Source organism: Pan troglodytes, chromosome 3 (assembly GCF_028858775.2).
Source record: "Pan troglodytes isolate AG18354 chromosome 3, NHGRI_mPanTro3-v2.0_pri, whole genome shotgun sequence".
Taxonomy (NCBI): Eukaryota; Metazoa; Chordata; class Mammalia; order Primates; family Hominidae; genus Pan; species Pan troglodytes.
The window spans coordinates 112,775,353-112,795,097 of NC_072401.2; the positions used below are offsets into that span (position 1 = coordinate 112,775,353).

Sequence of the window (19,745 nt, forward strand, 5' to 3'; positions counted from 1 at the left end):
TTGAGCATAAGCACGTCACATAAGCTTTATCTGCATTGATTTTCCTGTTTGTAAAAAGCAGATAACAATATTTATTTAGTAATTCATTAAGTGATTAAAAAGATCAAATGAATTAATAAATATAAAACTTTAAGTTTTCCTGACAGAAAATTTTGTGCAGCTGTTTGCTATCTTTACCATTCCATTTAGTAGCAGGCTCTTTGAAGAAAAAAAAATCAATTACTCAAATATCACAGATCATAAAAATCATAGGATTGTTTTCTATTATGACATTAGTACTCAAGCATATTAGTAAAATGGTAAATAATCATTCTTTATGAACTTATAGTAAAAGACCTAAAATAACATGTAATCCATCAGAGCATCAAAAAAAATACAATATCAAGCAGATTTATTCCAATAACCCAAGGAGGGTTCAAAAGCATTAATTTAAAAGAAAGAAGTCATATAATTATGTCAATAATTACTGAAAAGGCATTTGATAAGATACAGACACCATTCCTAATAAAACATAAGCAAAATAAGAATAGATGGAAATGACCATAATACAATAAAGTAACTTACCCTGAACCACATACCACCTGCAAATTGTGAAATACTAAATTCAATTCTAGACAACCAGGAAAAGGAGAGGAGTGAGCACTTGAATAGAATGTAATTATTTATTCAGAGATAATAGAATTACACCTTCATAAAATGAGAGTCTAGTAAAAACCAATGAAATTACTAAAGTTTGCAAGTGACTTGATGTCATATAATTTTTAAAATTTGCTCTGTGCTAGCATTAACTACCTTTAAATGGAAATGGGAAGCTTCCATTTATAAAAGCAACCAATATAAAATAATTAGGGATCAGTTTAATGAAAAGTATAGTACTTATATGAATAATGTAGCATTATATTTAGACATGAAATAATGCGTAATAAAAAGATCTTTTTTGTTATTTTATGAGAATATTTTGTATCCTCAAAATGTTAAATCTACCTTAAATTAGAGTAATGTCCATTAGAAGCTTTTGCAATTCCATTAGAACCTTTATAGATTTCTTTGAACTCTATAAAATAATCTTCAAGTATATATGGAAAAATAAACGTCAAAAATCAAGAAAATGAGAAATAAGATGTATGAGATCATGGATCATCAAATTAATATATAATATAATTCTCTTAGTCATGAATAAATCATACTGCCTAGGCATAAAGCAATACTTCAGCAGAAGAGATTATAAAATACAGTTATATATACACACGAACAAATACAATGGGGCAATGAATGGTACAGCAAACTGCTCTCTGGAAATAAATAAGTAGGACCTTCTAATTTACTCTATATGTTCAAATAAATTATAGCAACAGTAAAACTTTACATGTAAAATTATCAAACAAGCATATTTTAAAAAATCTTAGTAGACAATATTACAAAACCTTGGGGCTGAGAATATTTTTTAACTGAAACAAGACTTTATATATCCAAGTGGATGGATGACTAGCTAGACTGAAATAAAGGTGTATAGATATTCCTTTCTAAAAAAATGAAACCTAAAAACGATAGCAGGACAAAGTCAAATGACAAACTAGAAATAAGAAAAATATTCACAATGTAAGAAAGCATTATATTTACATGATGACCTTTAACGTGCATATAACAACAAAAAATAACTCCAGTGAAAAATAAGGACAGCATATGAAAAGTCACTGCCAAAATGGTAAGTTAAAATGTTTAATAAAGACATTTTAAAAAACCATCTGTTTGAGAATTTAAAAGATGAATATTGCTGATGAAAATGCAGGGATAAAATTACTCTCATACAATGCTGATGGTCAAGTTAATACACTATGATTTATCTGTGAGCAAAATATTGAGAATAAATGCCTGTGGATAAGAGAGCAGCAGAATAAACCGGAGTGCATTCATGTTATTGAATACTATGTAAGAATTTAGGAATCTTTAAGATCTATACTTCTTTGCCAGTTCACCTGAACAGAGAGATACAGATCAACTACAAAAATATCCATTCAGTGATTAAAAACCAAAACAGCATCTTTAATGCCCTGTTATCCTGCTAAAAATTGTACATATGCTTTATTTTTTTAAAGTGTTCAAAGCCCTTGGCAAATTCTCCACTTCCTTACTATGCATGGGAAATTTCCTTCTCATCTGTATGCAATGAATGATAGCACTTACCAACAGATACCAAGACAAATATCTTTTAAAATTACCAATGAAAATATATGTCAATTATATTTTTATGTGATTTTCATTTTGAGTAAATAAACTTAACTTCCTTTGTATATCCTATCTGGCATACATATTTAAAAATGAGATATCATCAGTTTCCATGGCCTAAGAAACAAAGTTCTGATAATTTTTGAATTCTTATATCTGCTTCACCCTTTGTTGCTCATACAATACAACTTTCAGAAAAAGCCTCTATCTAGCAGAGTGAAGGCTTGAGGACATTGGGTACCGTGGATAGGAGGGCAGAGTAGGACCATGGAGGGAAGAATGTTGAAGAAAACATACCAAAGTTTTATTATTGGTTTTCTTAGAGCTGTGGCATCCCAGGTGATTGAGATTCTTCTTTATAATTTTCTTTATTTGTTAGGCAAGGATTATTCATTATTGTTATTATCACACAATACAAGAAAGATATATTTTTAACAATAACACCAGCAATGAAAACACATGTCTTAAAGATGTAAACATTTTGGGGGTAGGGAGTTAGATAAAAATAATTGGCTTTAAGCTTTCTAGCTGTTAATATGAGAAAAGCAATCTGTTCAACAGGTCTAACTCTAATTTTTCCTCCTTTCATCGCTGTGACATGCTGACAAGAGAAATCACATTTTCCACTTGAGTAATTTTTGCTTATATACATTTGCTCTTTGGCACTTTGGGTAGAATAGAGCAGTTTAAGAATATTCAACTTGTAGTCTAAGAAAGCAAAACGAGAGCTCCAATGAAAATGATCCTCTGAGTTGGTTAATTCCTGACATAGTTATCGGTTTAATCATGCATTCCTTTTTGTTTTGAGTAGAGAAGTGCTGTTAACGTTTTCGATGTGTGTTGGTTAGGAATTCATGGTTCGGAACCTGTCATATTGCTAACAATTCAATTTTGGACATAAGTTCTGAGTCTCATTTTTCATTTGGAGTACAGAGATCATTTTCATTTCTGTTAACGTAGCTAGTTTTGTGATAGTATGCATGAGATTTTTAATTATTGTACTTTTTCACAGTTTTGTATAACTTTCATGTTCTTGTCATAGAACCGTATTAAGAGCCTTATAGAAACGATGAACAGAAAGCTCTGAGGCACATGGCTTTGGTAGTAATTAAATGGCAGCACATTTCAAAGCTATGGATATTTAATGTCTCCAAAGTATCAGTTTCACATTTGGTTCAATACTGTGTGTGGGAATGAAATGCAGAACAGTGTGTTATCACTGCTTAATCATGTAAATGGTATTCACATGTTAGGCCTCTGTTCTTAATTGAATTTTTTCTTCTTTATTTAGAAACTAAGATTTCTTGATAAGGTTAAATTGGTTTTAAACAGAAACATATTCTTAAGAAATTAATTTTCATATTTTCTTGCTGTTACTCAGTTGTAAGTGAATGTCACAGTGTGTGGTGGTGTGAGTGTGCTTCACGTTTTACCTTCATTCCGAAGATATAGCACAAAGCTGATGAGCAACGCAATGGAAATGGAATACTGACACTGGAAGAATATCTATGGCAATAATGTACTTTCATTCCTATTTCTGAACACAAAATGGTTCATAAACACCTGAAATTACTACAAACTGGAAATTTAAAAAAATTTAACTACACTGATTTTTTAGTGTATCATTCCTGAGGCAATAACTTTAGATGTATCTCCTATATCTAAGTAACAGAAAACATTCAGATGCTTAAGTCTTTTAGGCAGCAATGGTTTTAGTTCGGTTGCATCTAACGGACATTTCTTATGACTTACTAAAAATAGCTACTGCAGAACGTGCTTTAAGGTATATGCTGAGAATCTTTTTATTTTTGAAATTACTTATTTTGCTTCTTGATCAATGAATCCTTCATATTAATGAGTTTTGGAGACATTATCAATTGGGCTTCTGAAGTTCTTTTAGCGTATATGAAATTCTAAGAAAGCAGCTAGTTCATTGTTAAATTAAACATGGTTATTTATATATTAATGACATGTATATAAAACATTTGCTTTTAATTTCAGTTATTTATTTTTAATGGAAATAAAACATTTGAAACATTAGAAAACCTGGTGAAATAGGAGACTCCTGACTATCGCTTCTTCCACAGACAAACTGAGTAAACACCTACACACAAATCAATTCTCTCCAAGAGAAAGGCAGAATCCAGTTGAAAGACTCCTACACACTGGATGACTGAGAAAACATCCGCATCAAACCAATAGGAAAAGCAGATACACTTGTGAATTAACCCCACCCTGAACACACTTGGGAAGGAAACTCCAACTTCCACTTTATCCTGAGGGGTGAGGGACTTGTAGCACACATAGTGTTCCACTTTCACAGTCCTTGTGAAGGACTTGGCTCTTAAATCACTGTGCTGGAGGAATGAAACAGACAATCTTCAGAGGATCTCCCTCAAGCACAAAGAACAAAATGGGGGTTTGAACCATGTGAGCACCCTTAGCTGTTGTAGTCCCCTGAGATGAGCCCAGATTTCACCTTCCCCACTGATGGGGTGTGATCACATGCTTTTCCAGGAGTACCCTGTGGTTCTGGCCTCTAACAAGCCAGTATCTGAGAGCCTATATAGCAAGTAAGAATAAACCTCTTGGAGACTAAATGGGAGGATGATACTGCACTGCCCACACCTTCTTCCGTTGCTTACTCCAGTGATATCTCAGCTCTACAATCTCCGTGGTAAGAGGTTGGAGGCCACTACCAGCAAGAATGGAGGGACAGCACACCCTGTCTGCCCTGCCCTGCCATGCCCTCTTCCCTGGTTTGCTCTCATGATAAATGTCTGCAATCCCTCATTAGATGGTGGCAGAAGGACTCCTATGTGCCTGAAAGTAGGCACTCCCTGACTCCCTGAACCTTTTTCTCTGGATTGCTTCAGCTATCACAACAGAAGGCTCCCCCTGCAAGGGATGGGAGGTGTGAAACTTCCGCTTGCTTGAACAGGACAGCAGACACTTTCTGCACCTTTTCCACCAACTAGCTCCAGTGATAATCCTAGCCCTGAAATATCTCCATGAAAACACATTTGAGACCTGTGTCAGTAACCATGGAAGTTATGGCACTCCCCACACCTTCTTCGCTGGTTTGTTCTAGAAATAAACTTTGCTGTCTTTCACTGGAAGGAGGCAGGGGGACATCTTCATGTCTCTATGGGAATGCAGATACTCCCTGCACCTCCCTCCCTTGCTTGCTTTAGCAATAAGTCCAGGCCAGAAGTCTCTGTCTATTAGGAGGGTATGAAACTTGTGCTTCCTTCAATGGGAGAGTGGGAACTTCATGCACTTTCTTCCCTGGCTTTCTCCTGAAATAATTCCAAAGATACAGACTGTCTCTGAGAGTAACTTCTGCATGCATCAAGTGCCCCAGCTTTTCAGCCTTCATCCAAGGAACTGACTCCTAAATCGCCTAGCTCTGGGAGTTAACAGAGCTCTATACTATCGAGTTTCTTAGACCACAGAGGAAAAAAAAGTGACTTTTAAACCTTTAAATGGTCATCAGTATCTTCCGAGGTTCAAAGTGAGCAATCTGATCAAAACTATGGGCATGTTCCTCAGTCCCTCTTCTTGGTGTAGAGCAAAATGAGTGGAAGGTTAATTTTGGTTCTCAGCTTTTCTGCAAAGAAAGAAGGATAAATCTAACATAAATCTAACAAACACCCCAACCTTTCCTGCTTTATCCCAAAGGACTGGCTTCTATCCTACCTCTCTCAAGGCAATAACATGACTTGACACTTTTTCATTTCTTTGGGGCTACAAATAACAAAGGCAGCAGGTTGGACAAACACAAAGAGTTTAAAGGCACCTAGAATCACTGGCTGTGCTGACTGAGGAGAAACATATCTTACATAAGACCAGAGTAACAAAACTTAGAGAGCTTGTTCATTCATGCATGTACTGAAATCAACACAGAGAGTCAAGGAAATTGAAGAAACAGGGAAACATATTCCAAATAAAAGAATAAAATACATCTCCAGAAGCCGATCTTAGTAAAGTGGAGATACAAGCGCTCTTGAGTCAGCTTGTGGTACATGCTGCCTGGCCTAGGACTCACACTTCAGGGCAATGGGGTCCTTTCTGGCTCAGGTCAGGTCCAGAAATGCCATCCAAGGGTCAAATTCTAGAATCAGGTACCCCAATAGCCTCCTTGGTGCTCTTCCCAACATAGCCATACTGGTACCTGAAGCCAGCAAGTCTCAGAGGGTCACCCAAGGCTTGCTACATAGTACTTGGGTATTGCTCCTGGTCATTAAGGGCCCAAGGGCTCTTCTGTTGGGAGATGATGAATGCTACCAGAACTAGGCCCTTTATTTCAAAGCAGTGGGCCCCCTTCTGGCCCAGAGCATGTCTACAAATGTCATCTGGGAGCAAGATCCTGGAATGAGGATCTCATGACTCTGATTGATTGGTGCCCCTCTCCTGCTGTGGCTGAATTGATACCCAAGATGTAAAACAAAGTCCTTCCCACTCTTCTCTCTTCTCTCCTCAAGCGTAAGGAAGGGGTCTTTTTTGGAGCTGTGAACTGTGCAGCCTGGGGTTAGAGGAGGGGTGATGCCAACACTCCCTTAGCTGCCCCAGCTCGTGTCTCAGTATGTCACGTCCCCGCAGCAGTCCACTGTCTCTGGGCCTAGTTCAGCACTAGGACCTGCCTATGAGTTGTACTTCTTGATAATTCAAATTTGGACTACTGGGATCAGCGAATCCCCTTCTGGTTAGGGCTGATCTAAATGCTTTCTCCATGGGCAGCATCAGCTGAGTTAGGTATGGTTTTCCTTTCTGCTCTAACAGGACAGCAGTGAGTTCAATGCCTTACAGTTGCTGTGTTCTCCCTCCCCCAGTGTCCAGATATGCTCTCTGCACCCTGCCACTGCTGCTGAGGGGAGAAGAAGGGGTGGTGTCAGTGATTAATTACTGCTTTTTCTACCTCTTCAATGCCTCTTTCAGTGATATAAAGTTACCACCAGGTACTATGAGTGCTCACCTGGTTTATGGTTCTTATGAAGGTGATTTTTCTGTGTAGAAAGTTGTTAAATTGATGTCTTTGCAGGGAGGACGATTGGTTGAACCTTCTATTCTGCCACCTTGCTCCTCTGATTTGCATATCGTTTTCAATTGCACACAGATCATTCTCCAAAATAGATCATATGTTAGGCCACAAAATAATTCTTAACAAATTTAAGAGATTGCAATTATATTGAGTATCTTTTCTGATCACAGTGGCTTAAAACTAGAAATAAATAACAGGAGGAATCTTAGAAAACTCACAAGTAAATGGAAATTAAATAATATGTTCTTGAACAGGCCGGGCACAGTGGCTCATGCCTATAATCCCAGCACTTTGGGAGGCCACGGCAGATGGATCACTTGAGGCCAGGAGTTCAGGACCAGCCTGGCCAACATGGCAAAACCCTCTCTACTAAAAATACAAAAAGAAAAAAAAAATTAGCCTGCATGGTGGCACATGTCTGTAATCCTAGCTACTTTGGTGGCTGAGTCATGAAAATCACTTGAACCCAGGAAGTGGAGGTTGCAGTGAGCTCAGACTGTACCACTACCCTCCAGCCTGGACAGCAGGGTAACTGTGTCAAAAAAAAAAAAAAATCTTGACACAAATGAAAATGGAAATAAAACACACTAAAACTTATGGAATCAGCAAAAGCAGTCTTGAGAGGGAGTTTATAGCAATAAGTGCCTTCATCAAAAAAGAAAAAAGATCTCAAATAAACAACCTAATGTTACATCTCAAATAACTAGAAAAGAAAACTATAGTTTGGCCAAACTTCACAGAAGAAAGGAAATAGCAAATATCAGAGAAGAAATCTGCTAAATAGAGACAAGAAAAACAATAGAAAAGATAAACCTAAAAGCTGGGTTTTTGAAAAGGTAAACAAAATGGATAAATTTCATCTAAACAAAGATTATACTCATCGGTGAAAAGCTGAAAGCTTTTCTTTTAAGGTCAGGAACAAAATAAAGATGCCTACTCTGGCACCATCTATCCAACATAGTAATAGAATGCCTGGCCAGAGCAATTAGGCAAGAGAAAGGAATAAAAGCCATGCAAATCAGAAAGGAAGAAGTAAAATTATCTCTATTTGGTAATGGCATATCTTATATATTAAAAACTGTTATTATTTTATAAAAAATTTAAAACTGACAAATTCAGTAGTTTCATGCTACAAAATTAGCACACAAAAAATCAGCAGCATCCCTATATACTAACAACAAACTATCCAAAAAAACAAATTAAGAAAAAAAATCCCATTTACAATTGCATCAAAATAAAGAAATATAATAAATAAATAAAATTTTAGGAAGTAAATTTAACCAAAGAAGTGGGAGATCTGTGCACTGAAAACTGTAAATCATTGATGAAAAATTGAAGAGGACACCAATAAATGAAAAACTATTCCATGTTCCTAGACTGGAAGAATTAATATAGTTAAAATGTCCATACTACCCGAAGTGATGTATATATTTAATTCAATTTCTATCAAAACTTCATGTTATTTTCCACAGAAATAGAAAAGAAATCCTCAAATTTGTATGGAACCAAAAAAGAGGAAAAAAATACTAAAATTTATATGGAACCAAAAAATACCCCAAATAGCAAAAGAAGTCTTAAGCAAAAGGAACAAAGCTAGAGGCATCCCACTTTCTGATTTCAAAGTATATTATGAAACTAATTGTAATCAAAACAGCATGATACTGGTATAAAAAGACACATCAACCTATGGAAGAGAGTAGAAAGTCCAGAAATAACCCCATGTATTTACAATCCTTTTACTTTTGGAAAAAGTACCAAGAACACACAATGAGAAAAGGACAGTCTCTTCAATTAATACTTCTGGGAAAACTGGATATCCCCATACAAAATGAAATTAGACCCTTATCTCACAGCATATACAGGCTGCTCTCCATATTTACTGCTTCTGCATCTGCGGATTCAACCAACCACAGATCAAAAATATTTGACAAAACTAACAATAAAATAAGAATAAAGCAATAAAAACAATACAAATAAAAAACAATACAGTACAGTATATTAACTATTTATATGGCATTTACTTTATATTAAGTATTATAAGTAATCTGGAGGTGACTTAAATTATACAAGAGGATGTGCATAAGTTATATGCAAATACTATATCATTTTATATAGGCATATCTCATATTATTGTGCTTTGCTTTATTATACTTTGTAGATATTATGGGTCTTTTTTGTTTTGTATTTGTTTTTTACAAATTGAAGATTTGTGGTGACCCTGTGTGGAGCAACACTATGGGCACCATTTTTCCAACATTATGTGCCCATTTCCTATCTCTGTGACATATTTTGTTAATTCTCACAATATTTCAGACACTTTCATTATTGTTATATCTGTTAAGATGATCTGTAATCAGTGATCTTCAATGTTACTATTGTAATTGTTTTGGTGCACCACAAACTGCACCTATATAAGACAGCAAACTTAATCAATAAATGTTGTGTGTGTTTTGACTCCTCCACTCACTGACTAGTCTATCATCTCTCTTCATCTCCTCAGCCCTCCTTATTCCCTAAGACACAACAATTTTGAAATAAGACCAGTTCATAACCCTACAAGTTGCTGCAACATGGATGGAAATGGAGGGCATTTTCTTAAGCAAACTAATACAGCGGCAGAAAACCACATGTTCTCACTTATAAATGGGAGCTAAAAATTGAGCGCACATGACACGAAGAAAGGAACAATAGACCCCAGAGCCTACTTAAGGATGGAGGGTGGGAAGAGGATGAGGATTGAAAAACTACCTGCCGAGTACTGTGCTTACTACCTGGGTGATGAAATAATCTGTACACCAAACTCCCACAACAGGCAATTTACCCATGTAACAAACCTGCACATGTACCCACTGAGCCTAAAATAAAAGTTGGAAAGAAAAAAAAATGACCTTACAATGGCCTCTAAGTATTCAACTGAAAGGAAAAGTTGCACATCTCTCAATTTAAATCAAAAGCTAGAAATAAAATAAGCTTAGTGAGTAAGGCATGCCAAAAAGCTGAGACAGACTGAAAGCTAAGCCTCTTATACTAGACTTGTGAGTACAAGTTAGCCAAGTTGTGAGTACAAAGGAAACGTTCTTAAAGGAAATTAAAAGTGCTACTTCGGTGAACACAGGAATGATGAAGTGAAACAGCCTTATTGCTGATATTAAGAAAGTTTTCTTAGTGTGGGTAGATCAAACCAGCCACAACATTCCCTTAAACTTAAGTTGAATCCAGAGTGAGACCCTAACTTTCTTCAATTCTATGAAAGCTGAGAGGGGTGAGGAAGCTACAGAAGAAAAGTTGGAAACTAGCAGAGGTTGGTTCTTGGGATTTAAGGAAAGAAGCCATCTTCACAACATAAAAGTGCAAGATGAAGCAGCAAGTGCTGTTGTAGAAGATGTAGCACATTATCCAGAAAATCCAGCTAAGATTATTGATGAAAGTAGCTACATTAAACAACAGATTTTATGTTGGATTCAGCAGCACACATACTGAAACTGGAATGATACAGAAAAAATTAGCATAGCCCCTGCTAAATGATGTCATGCAAATTCATGAAGTATTTCATATTTTTAGCTATAAAGATACTAGAGGCAAGCCTAGGAAAGACTCTTCTAGACATCGATCTGGGTAGAAAATTCATGACCAGGATCTCAAAAGCAAAACAACAAAAACCAAGATAGTCAGATGGTACTTGATTAAGAAGCTTCTGCACAGCAAAAGAACCAATCAACAGAGTGAACAGACAGCCTACAGAATGGGAGAGGATGTTTGTAAACTATGCATCTGACAGGAAACTAATATCCAGAATTTACAAGGAACTCAAACAACTCAACAACAAACAGATAACCCCGTTAAAGAGTGGCCAGAAGATACTAATAGATATTTTTCAAAAGCAGCATAATTTTTATACGTTTGTTGGCTATTTGTATAAAAATCTATTGAAAAATAGAAAATTTTAAAATTTTTATTTTCAATAGATATGTTTCATACAAATAGCTAACAAGCATATAAAATGCTTAATGTTGTTAATGTTGTTAATCATCAGAGGAATTTAAATTAATGCCACAGTGGGATGTCATCTTATACCACTTAGAATGGCTATTATATGAAAAGACAAAAAGTAACAAATGTGGTTGAGGAGGCAGAGAAAAGGGAAGGCTTGTGCACTGTTGATGAGACTATAAATTGGCATAACCTCTATTTAAAACACTGTGAGGATTTATCAAAGAACTAAAAGTGGAGCTGCTGTTTGATCTAGCAATCACACTGCTGGGTATCTACCCAAAGGAAAAGAAATAATTATACCTATCAATAAGATTACTGCACTCATGTGTTTATTGCAGCACTATTCATAACAGCAGAGATCTGGATTCAACCTAAGTGTCTATCAGAGGAGGATTGGATAAAGACAATGCATATACACACAATAGAATAATATTTGACCATTAAAAATAATTAAATCATGTCTTTGAAGCAACATGGATGGAACTGGAAGCCATTATCTTAAGTGAAACAACTCAGAAGCAGAAAGAAAAAAAAATACTGTATGGTCTCACTTATAAGTGCGAACTAAACAATGTATACATGTGGACATAATGTATGACTTGGAGACTCAGATGAGTGGGGATGGGAAGAGGGGTGGATGATGGGAATTACCTGATGGGTCCAATGTACATTATTTGGATAGTGGATACACTAAACACCCAGACTTCACAACCAGACAATATAGCCATATAACAAAATTGCACTTGTATCCCTTAAATTTATACAAAACAGGCCAGGCAAGTGCACTTTGGGAGGCAGAGGCGGGTGAATCACCTGAGATCAGGAGTTCAAGACCAGCCTGGCTCACATGACAAAACCCCGTCTCTACTAAAAATACAAATATTAGCTGGGCATGGTGGCACACACCTGTAATCCCAGCTACTCGGGAGGCTGAGGCAGGAGAATCGCTTGAACCAGGGAGGTGGAGGTCGCAGTGAGCTGAGATTGTGCCATTGCACTCCAGCCTGGGCAACATGAGCAAAACTCCATCTCAAAAAAAATACATATACAAAACAAATGAGTGATTTTCAGTGGAGACAAAAAAGGCTTCTATTAGAAGAAGATGCCACCTAGAATTTTCATAGGTAGAGAGAAGTCAATACTTGACTTCAAAACTTCAAAAGACAAGCCAACTCTCTTTTAGGGGTTAATGAAGCTGACGTCTAGAAGTTGAAGCCAATGCTCATTTACTCAAAAATCCTAGAGCCCCTAAGAATTATGCAAAGTTTACTCTGACTCTGCTCTATATATGGAACAATAAATCCTAAATGACAGTACATTAGTTTATAGCATCATTTACTGAATATTTTAAGCTTATGATTGAGACTTATTGCTAAGAAAAAGAGATTCCTTTCAAAATATTAATGCTGCTTGACAATGCACCTAGTCACCTAAAGTACTGATGGAGATGTACAAAGAGATGAATATTGTTTTCATGCCTACTAACACATCTATCCTGTAGCCCATAGATAAAGGAGTAATTTTGACTTGCGGGTCTTCTTATTTAAGAAATATATTTTGTAAACTATAGCTGCCATAGACAGTAATTTCTCTGATGAATCTGACCTAAGTAAACTGAAAATCTTCTGGAAAGTATTCACCATTCTAGATGTCATTAAGAAAATTCATGATTATGTCAGGAGTCCAAAATACCAACATTAACAAAAGTTTGGAAGAAGTTTATTCCAAGTCTTATGGATTACTTTCAGAAGTTTAAGACTTCAGTGAAGTAAGTAACTGCAGATGTGGTAGAAATTAAAAGCGAACTAGACTTAGAAGTGGAGACTGAAGTTGTTACTGAACTAAAATCTCATGATAAAACTTGAATGGATGAGGAGTTGTTTCCTATGGATGAGCAAGAAAGTGGTTTCTTGAGATCAAATCTACTCCGGGTCAAGATGCTGTGAACATTGTTGAAATGACCACAAAGGATTTAAAATATTACATAAATTTTGTTGATAAAGCAAACTGTAGGTTTTGAGAGGATTAATTCCAATTTGGAAAGAGGTTTTATTATGGGTAAAATGCAATCAAACATCACATGCTACAGAGAAATCCTTCTGCAAGGAAGAGTCAATTGATGTGACAAACTTCATTTTTGTTTCATTTCAAGAAATTGGCACAGCCATTCAAACCTTCATCAACCACCACCCTCATCAGTCAGCAGCCATTAATATCAAAGCAAGACCCTCCACCAGCAAAATGATTATGACTTGCTGAAGGCTCAAATGATCATTAGCATTTTTATCAATAAATAATTCTTAAATTTAGATATGTACTTTGCTTTTTTAAACCTAATTCTATTGTACACTTAATAAATTATGGTATAATATAAACATAACTTTTATATATACTAGGAACCAAAAAAATTGTGTGACTTATTTGTGATATTTGCTTTATTGTGGTAGCCTGATCTAAACCAGCAATATCTTTTAGGTATGCCTTTAAAAGGGACTTGACAGCCTGTGGATTTTGATATGTTCAGAGAGTCCTAGAAAAAATCCAATGAATACCAATCCAATGAATTTAATCCCATGAATTCAAGGGACAACTAAACAAAAATCAACTCAAACTGGATAAAATACTTAAATGTAAGACTAGTTATTTTAAAGCTGTTAGGAGAAAACATGTGGGAAAAGCTCCATGACATTAATCTGGGCAATGATTTCTTGAGAAGTATTCCAAAAGCAAATGTAACAAAAGTAAAAATAGATATATAAGATTACATCACACTAAAGAGTTTCTGCATGATAAAGAAAACATTGTGGAAGTCAGTGTGGAGATTCCTCAGGGATCTAGAACTAGAAATACCATTTGACCCAGCCATCCCATTACTGGGTATATACCCAAAGGGCTATAAATCATGCTGCTATAAAGACACATGCACACGTATGTTTATTGTGGCACTATTCACAATAGCAAAGACTTGGAACCAACCCAAATGTCCAACAATGATAGACTGGATTAAGAAAATGTGGTACATATACACCATGGAATACTATGCAGCCATAAAAAATGATGAATTCATGTCCTTTGTAGGGTCATGGATGAAATTGGAAACCATCATTCTCAGTAAACTATCGCAAGAACAAAAAACCAAACACCACATGTTCTCACTCATAGGTGGGAATTGAACAATGAGAACACATGGACAAAGGAAGGGGAACATCACACTCTGGGGATTGTTGTGGGGTGGGGGGAGAGGGGAGGGATAGCATTAGGATATATACCTAATGCTAAATGACGAGTTAATGAGTGCAGCACACCAGCATGGCACATGTATACATATGTAACCTGCACATTATGCACATGTACCCTAAAACTTAAAGTATAATAATAATAAAATTAAAAAAAGAAAATAAAAAAATAAAACATTCATTTTGTAAAGTCAAAAAAAAAAAAAAAAAACACATAGTGAAGAGACAACCCGTAGACTGGGAAAAGATATTTTCAAAGCATACATCTGATAAGGGGTTAATATTCAAAATATATAAGCAACTCAATAGCAAGAAAAAAGATAACCTGATTAAAAATTGAGCAAAGTATCTGAACAGACATTTCTCAAAAAAAGATACAATCACCAATAGATATATTTAAAAACATTCAGCATCTCTTATCATCAGAGAAATGCTAATTAAAACCACAATGAGATATTGTGGTTTTACCACATACCTGCTAGAATGGCTATTATTAAAAAGACAGATGATAACAAGTGTTAGTGAGGGTGTGAAAAAAAAAGAACTCTAGTATAATGTTGATGGGCATGTAAATTAGTATAGCCATTTTGGAAAATAGTATAGAATTTCTTCAAAAAACTAAAAATACAATTACATGTGATGCAGCAATCCCACTTCTGGGCATATATCTGAAGACATTGAAATCAATATGTCAAAGGGATAACTACACCCACATGTTCATTTCAGCATGATTCACAATAGCCGATATACTAAAACAACCAAAGTGTCCATCAATGAATGAATAAAGAAAATGTAGTATATGTACACAATTGAATATTACACAGCCTTAAAAACATAATAAAATTCTGTCATTCATGACAACATAAATAGAATTGGAGGATAGTATGCTAAGGGAAATAAACCAGGCACTGAGGGACAAATTCTGTATCATTTTACTTATACGCGGAATCTAAAAAAGTCAATCTCATAGACGCAGAGTAGAAAAGTGATTACCAGAAGATGGGGGAACTTGGAAGGGATGCAGAAAGTAAAGATGCTAATGAAAGAGTACAAAGTTTCAGACTAGAGATATAAGTTTTATTGATTCATTGCACTTCTTGGTAACCACAGTTAATATATTTTATATTTCAAAATTGCTAAAAGAATAGATTTTTAACATTCTTACATAAAAAATGATAAATTTGTGAGGTGATGGATATGTTAATTTGCTTGATTGAATCTTTTAATAATGTATACATAGATTAAAGCATTATGTTGTACTCCATAAATATATACAATTGTTATTAGTTGATTAAAAATAAAATATAAAAAACTGAACCAAGCTAAGACAAAATATATAAACAAAATTTTCTTCAAAGCAGGAAAAAACTTCATTGAAACATATATACACATACACACCAAGGAAACATTGAAATATTTACTTCCTAAGTTATCCTTTTAATTTAGATCATAAACCCTTAACGGTAATAAAGTTCTTATTTAAACTCAGGAAAGTGGCACTTAAACTTAGGAAATTATTTGTCACTCTTTCAGTTTTTGAATGAGAACAGAGAATAAATTTATTGTCTATCAAATGTGTTTTGCATTGTAATAATATAGTTATCTTACACCATAATGTGCTGAAGAAAATATTGAGAATGGCTGTCAGAATATTTTATAGAAGTCCAGGATTTTGAAGGATTTCTGAATTCAAATCCCAAACCTTGCAACTGGCCATGTAGTATTAACTAAACATTACTGACTCTCAGTATAAAAGTGAAAACTGGAGAGGAGCCAAGATGGCCGAATAGGAACAGCTCCTGCCTACAGCTCCCAGCGTGAGCGACGCAGAAGACGGGTGCTTTCTGCATTTCCATCTGAGGTACCGGGTTCATCTCACTTGGGAGTGCCAGACAGTGGGCACAGGTCAGTGGGTGCACGCACCGTGCGTGAGCCGAAGCAGGGCGAGGCATTGCCTCACTTGGGAAGCGCAAGGGGTCAGGGAGTTCCCTTTCCTAGTCAAAGAAAGGGGTGACTGATGCACCTGGAAAATCGGGTCACTCCCACCCGAATACTGAGCTTTTCCGACTGGCTAAAAAAACGGCACACCACGAGATTATATCCTGCACCTGGCTCGGAGGGTCCTACACCCACGGAGTCTCGCTGATTGCTAGCACAGCAGTCTGAGATCAAACTGCAAGGTGGCAGCGAGGCTGGGGGAGGGGCGCCCGCCATTGCCCAGGCTTGCTTAGGTAAACAAAGCAGCCCGGAAGCTGGAACTGGGTGGAGCCCACCACAGCTCAAGGAGGCCTGCCTGCTTCTGTAGGCTCCACCTCTGGGGGCAGGGCACAGACAAACAAAAAGACAGCAGTAACCTCTGCAGACTTAAATGTCCCTGTCTGACAGCATTGAAGAGAGCAGTGGTTCTCCCAGCACACAGCTGGAGATCTGAGAACAGGCAGACTGCCTCCTCAAGTGGGTCCCTGACCCCCCAGCAGCCTAACTGGGAGGCACCCCCCAGCAAGGGCACACTGACACCTCACATGGCTGGGTAATCCAACAGACCTACAGCTGAGGGTCCTGTCTGTTAGAAGGAAAACTAACAAACAGAAACGACATCCACACCAAAAACCCATCTCTACATCACCATCATCAAAGACCAAAAGTAGATAAAACCACAAAGATGGGGAAAAATCAGAACAGAAAAACTGGAAACTCTAAAAAGCAGAGCGCCTCTCCTCTTCCAAAGGAACGCAGTTCCTCACCAGCAACGGAACAAAGCTGGATGGAGAATGACTTCGACGAGCTGAGAGAAGAAGGCTTCAGACGATCAAATTACTCTGAGCTACGGGAGGACATTCAAACCAAAGGCAAAGAAGTTGAAAACTTTGAAAAAAATTTAGAAGAATGTATAACTAGAATAACCAATACAGAGAAGTGCTTAAAGGAGCTGATGGATCTGAAAACCAAGGCTCGAGAACTACGTGAAGAATGCAGAAGCCTCAGGAGCCGATGTGATCAACTGGAAAAAAGGGTATCAGCGATGGAAGATGAAATGAATGAAATGAAGCGAGAAGGGAAGTTTAGAGAAAAAAGAATAAAAAGAAATGAACAAAGCCTCCAAGAAATATGGGACTATGTGAAAAGACCAAATCTACGTCTGATTGGGGTACCTGAAAGCGATGGGGAGAATGGAACCAAGTTGGAAAACACTCTGCAGGCTATTATCCAGGAGAACTTCCCCAATCTAGCCAGGCAGGCCAACATTCAGATTCAGGAAATACAGAGAACACCACAAAGATACTCCTCGAGAAGAGCAACTCCAAGACACATAATTGTCAGATTCACCAAAGTTGAAATGAAGGAAAAAATGTTAAGGGCAGCCAGAAAGAAAGGTCGGGTTACCCTCAAAGAGAAGCCCATCAGACTAACAGCGGATCTCTCGGCAGAAACCCTACAAGCCAGAAGAGAGTGGGGGCCAATATTCAACATTCTTAAAGAAAAGAATTTTCAACCCAGAATTTCATATCCAGCCAAACTAAGCTTCATAAGCGAAGGAGAAATAAAATACTTTACAGACAAGCAAATGCTGAGAGATTTTGTCACCACCGGGCCTGCCTTACAAGAGCTCCTGAAGGAAGCACTAAACATGGAAAGGAACAACCAGTACCAGCCACTGCAAAATCATGCCAAAATGTAAAGACCATCAAGGCTAGGAAGAAACTGCACCAACTAACGAGCAAAATAACCAGCTAACATCATCATGACAGGATCAAATTCACACATAACAATATTAACTTTAAGTGTAAATGGACTAAATGCTCCAATTAAAAGACACAGACTGGCAAATTGGATAAAGAGTCAAGACCCATCAGTGTGCTGTATTCAGGAAACCCATCTCACGTGCAGAGACACACATAGGCTCAAAATAAAAGGATGGAGGAAGATCTACCAAGCCAATGGAAAACAAAAAAAGGCAGGGGTTGCAATCCTAGTCTCTGATAAAACAGACTTTAAACCAACAAAGATCAAAAGAGACAAAGAAGGCCATTACATAATGGTAAAGGGATCAATTCAACAAGAAGAGCTAACTATCCTAAATCTATATGCACCCAATACAGGAGCACCCAGATTCATAAAGGAAGTCCTGAGCGACCCACAAAGAGACTTAGACTCCCATACATTAATAATGGGAGACTTTAACACCCCACTGTCAACATTAGACAGACCAACGAGACAGAAAGTCAACAAGGATACCCAGGAATTGAACCCAGCTCTGCACCAAGCGGACCTAATAGACATCTACAGAACTCTCCAGCCCAAATCAACAGAATATACATTTTTTTCAGCACCACACCACACCTATTCCAAAATTGACCACATACTTGGAAGTAAAGCTCTCCTCAGCAAATGTAAAAGAACAGAGATTATAACAAACTATCTCTCAGACCACAGTGCAATCAAACTAGAACTCAGGATTAAGAATCTCACTCAAAACCGCTCAACTACATGGAAACTGAACAACCTGCTCCTCAATGACTACTGGGTACATAACGAAATGAAGGCAGAAATCAAGATGTTCTTTGAAACCAACGAGAACAAAGACACAACATACCAGAATCTCTGGGAAACATTCAAAGCAGTGTGTAGAGGGAAATTTATAGCACTAAATGCCCACAAGAGAAAGCAAGAAAGATACAAAATTGACACCCTAACATCACAATTAAAACAACTAGAAAAGCAAGAGCAAACACATTCAAAAGCTAGCAGAAGGCAAGAAATAACTAAAATCACAGCAGAACTGAAGGAAATAGAGACACAAAAAACCCTTCAAAAAATTAATGAATCCAGGAGCTGGTTTTTTGAAAGGATCAACAAAATTGATAGACTGCTAGCGAGACTAATAAAGAAAAAAAGAGAGAAGAATCAAATAGACGCAATAAAAAATGATGAAGGGGATATCACCACCAATCCCACAGAAATACAAACTACCATCAGAGAATATTACAAACACCTCTATGCAAATAAACTAGAAAATCTAGAAGAAATGGATAAATTCCTTGACACATACACTCTCCCAAGACTAAACCAGGAAGAAGTTGAATCTCTGAATAGAACAATAACAGGATCTGAAATTGTGGTAATAATCAATAGCTTACCAACCAAAAAGAGTCCAGGACCAGATGGATTCACAGCCGAATTCTACCAGAGGTACAAGGAGGAGCTGGTACCATTCCTTCTGAAACTATTCCAATCAATAGAAAAAGAGG

The 19,745-nt window shown here is 36.8% G+C and overlaps 1 non-coding gene across 1 annotated transcript; it reads left to right on the forward strand.

Moving 5' to 3' along the window:
• The first annotated feature begins 10,719 nt into the window (after positions 1-10,719).
• Positions 10,720-10,826, forward strand: LOC112207815 (U6 spliceosomal RNA). The gene has a single exon (XR_002942244.1). It is a non-coding gene; the product is annotated as a U6 spliceosomal RNA (small nuclear RNA).
• Positions 10,827-19,745: the final 8,919 nt, after the last annotated feature.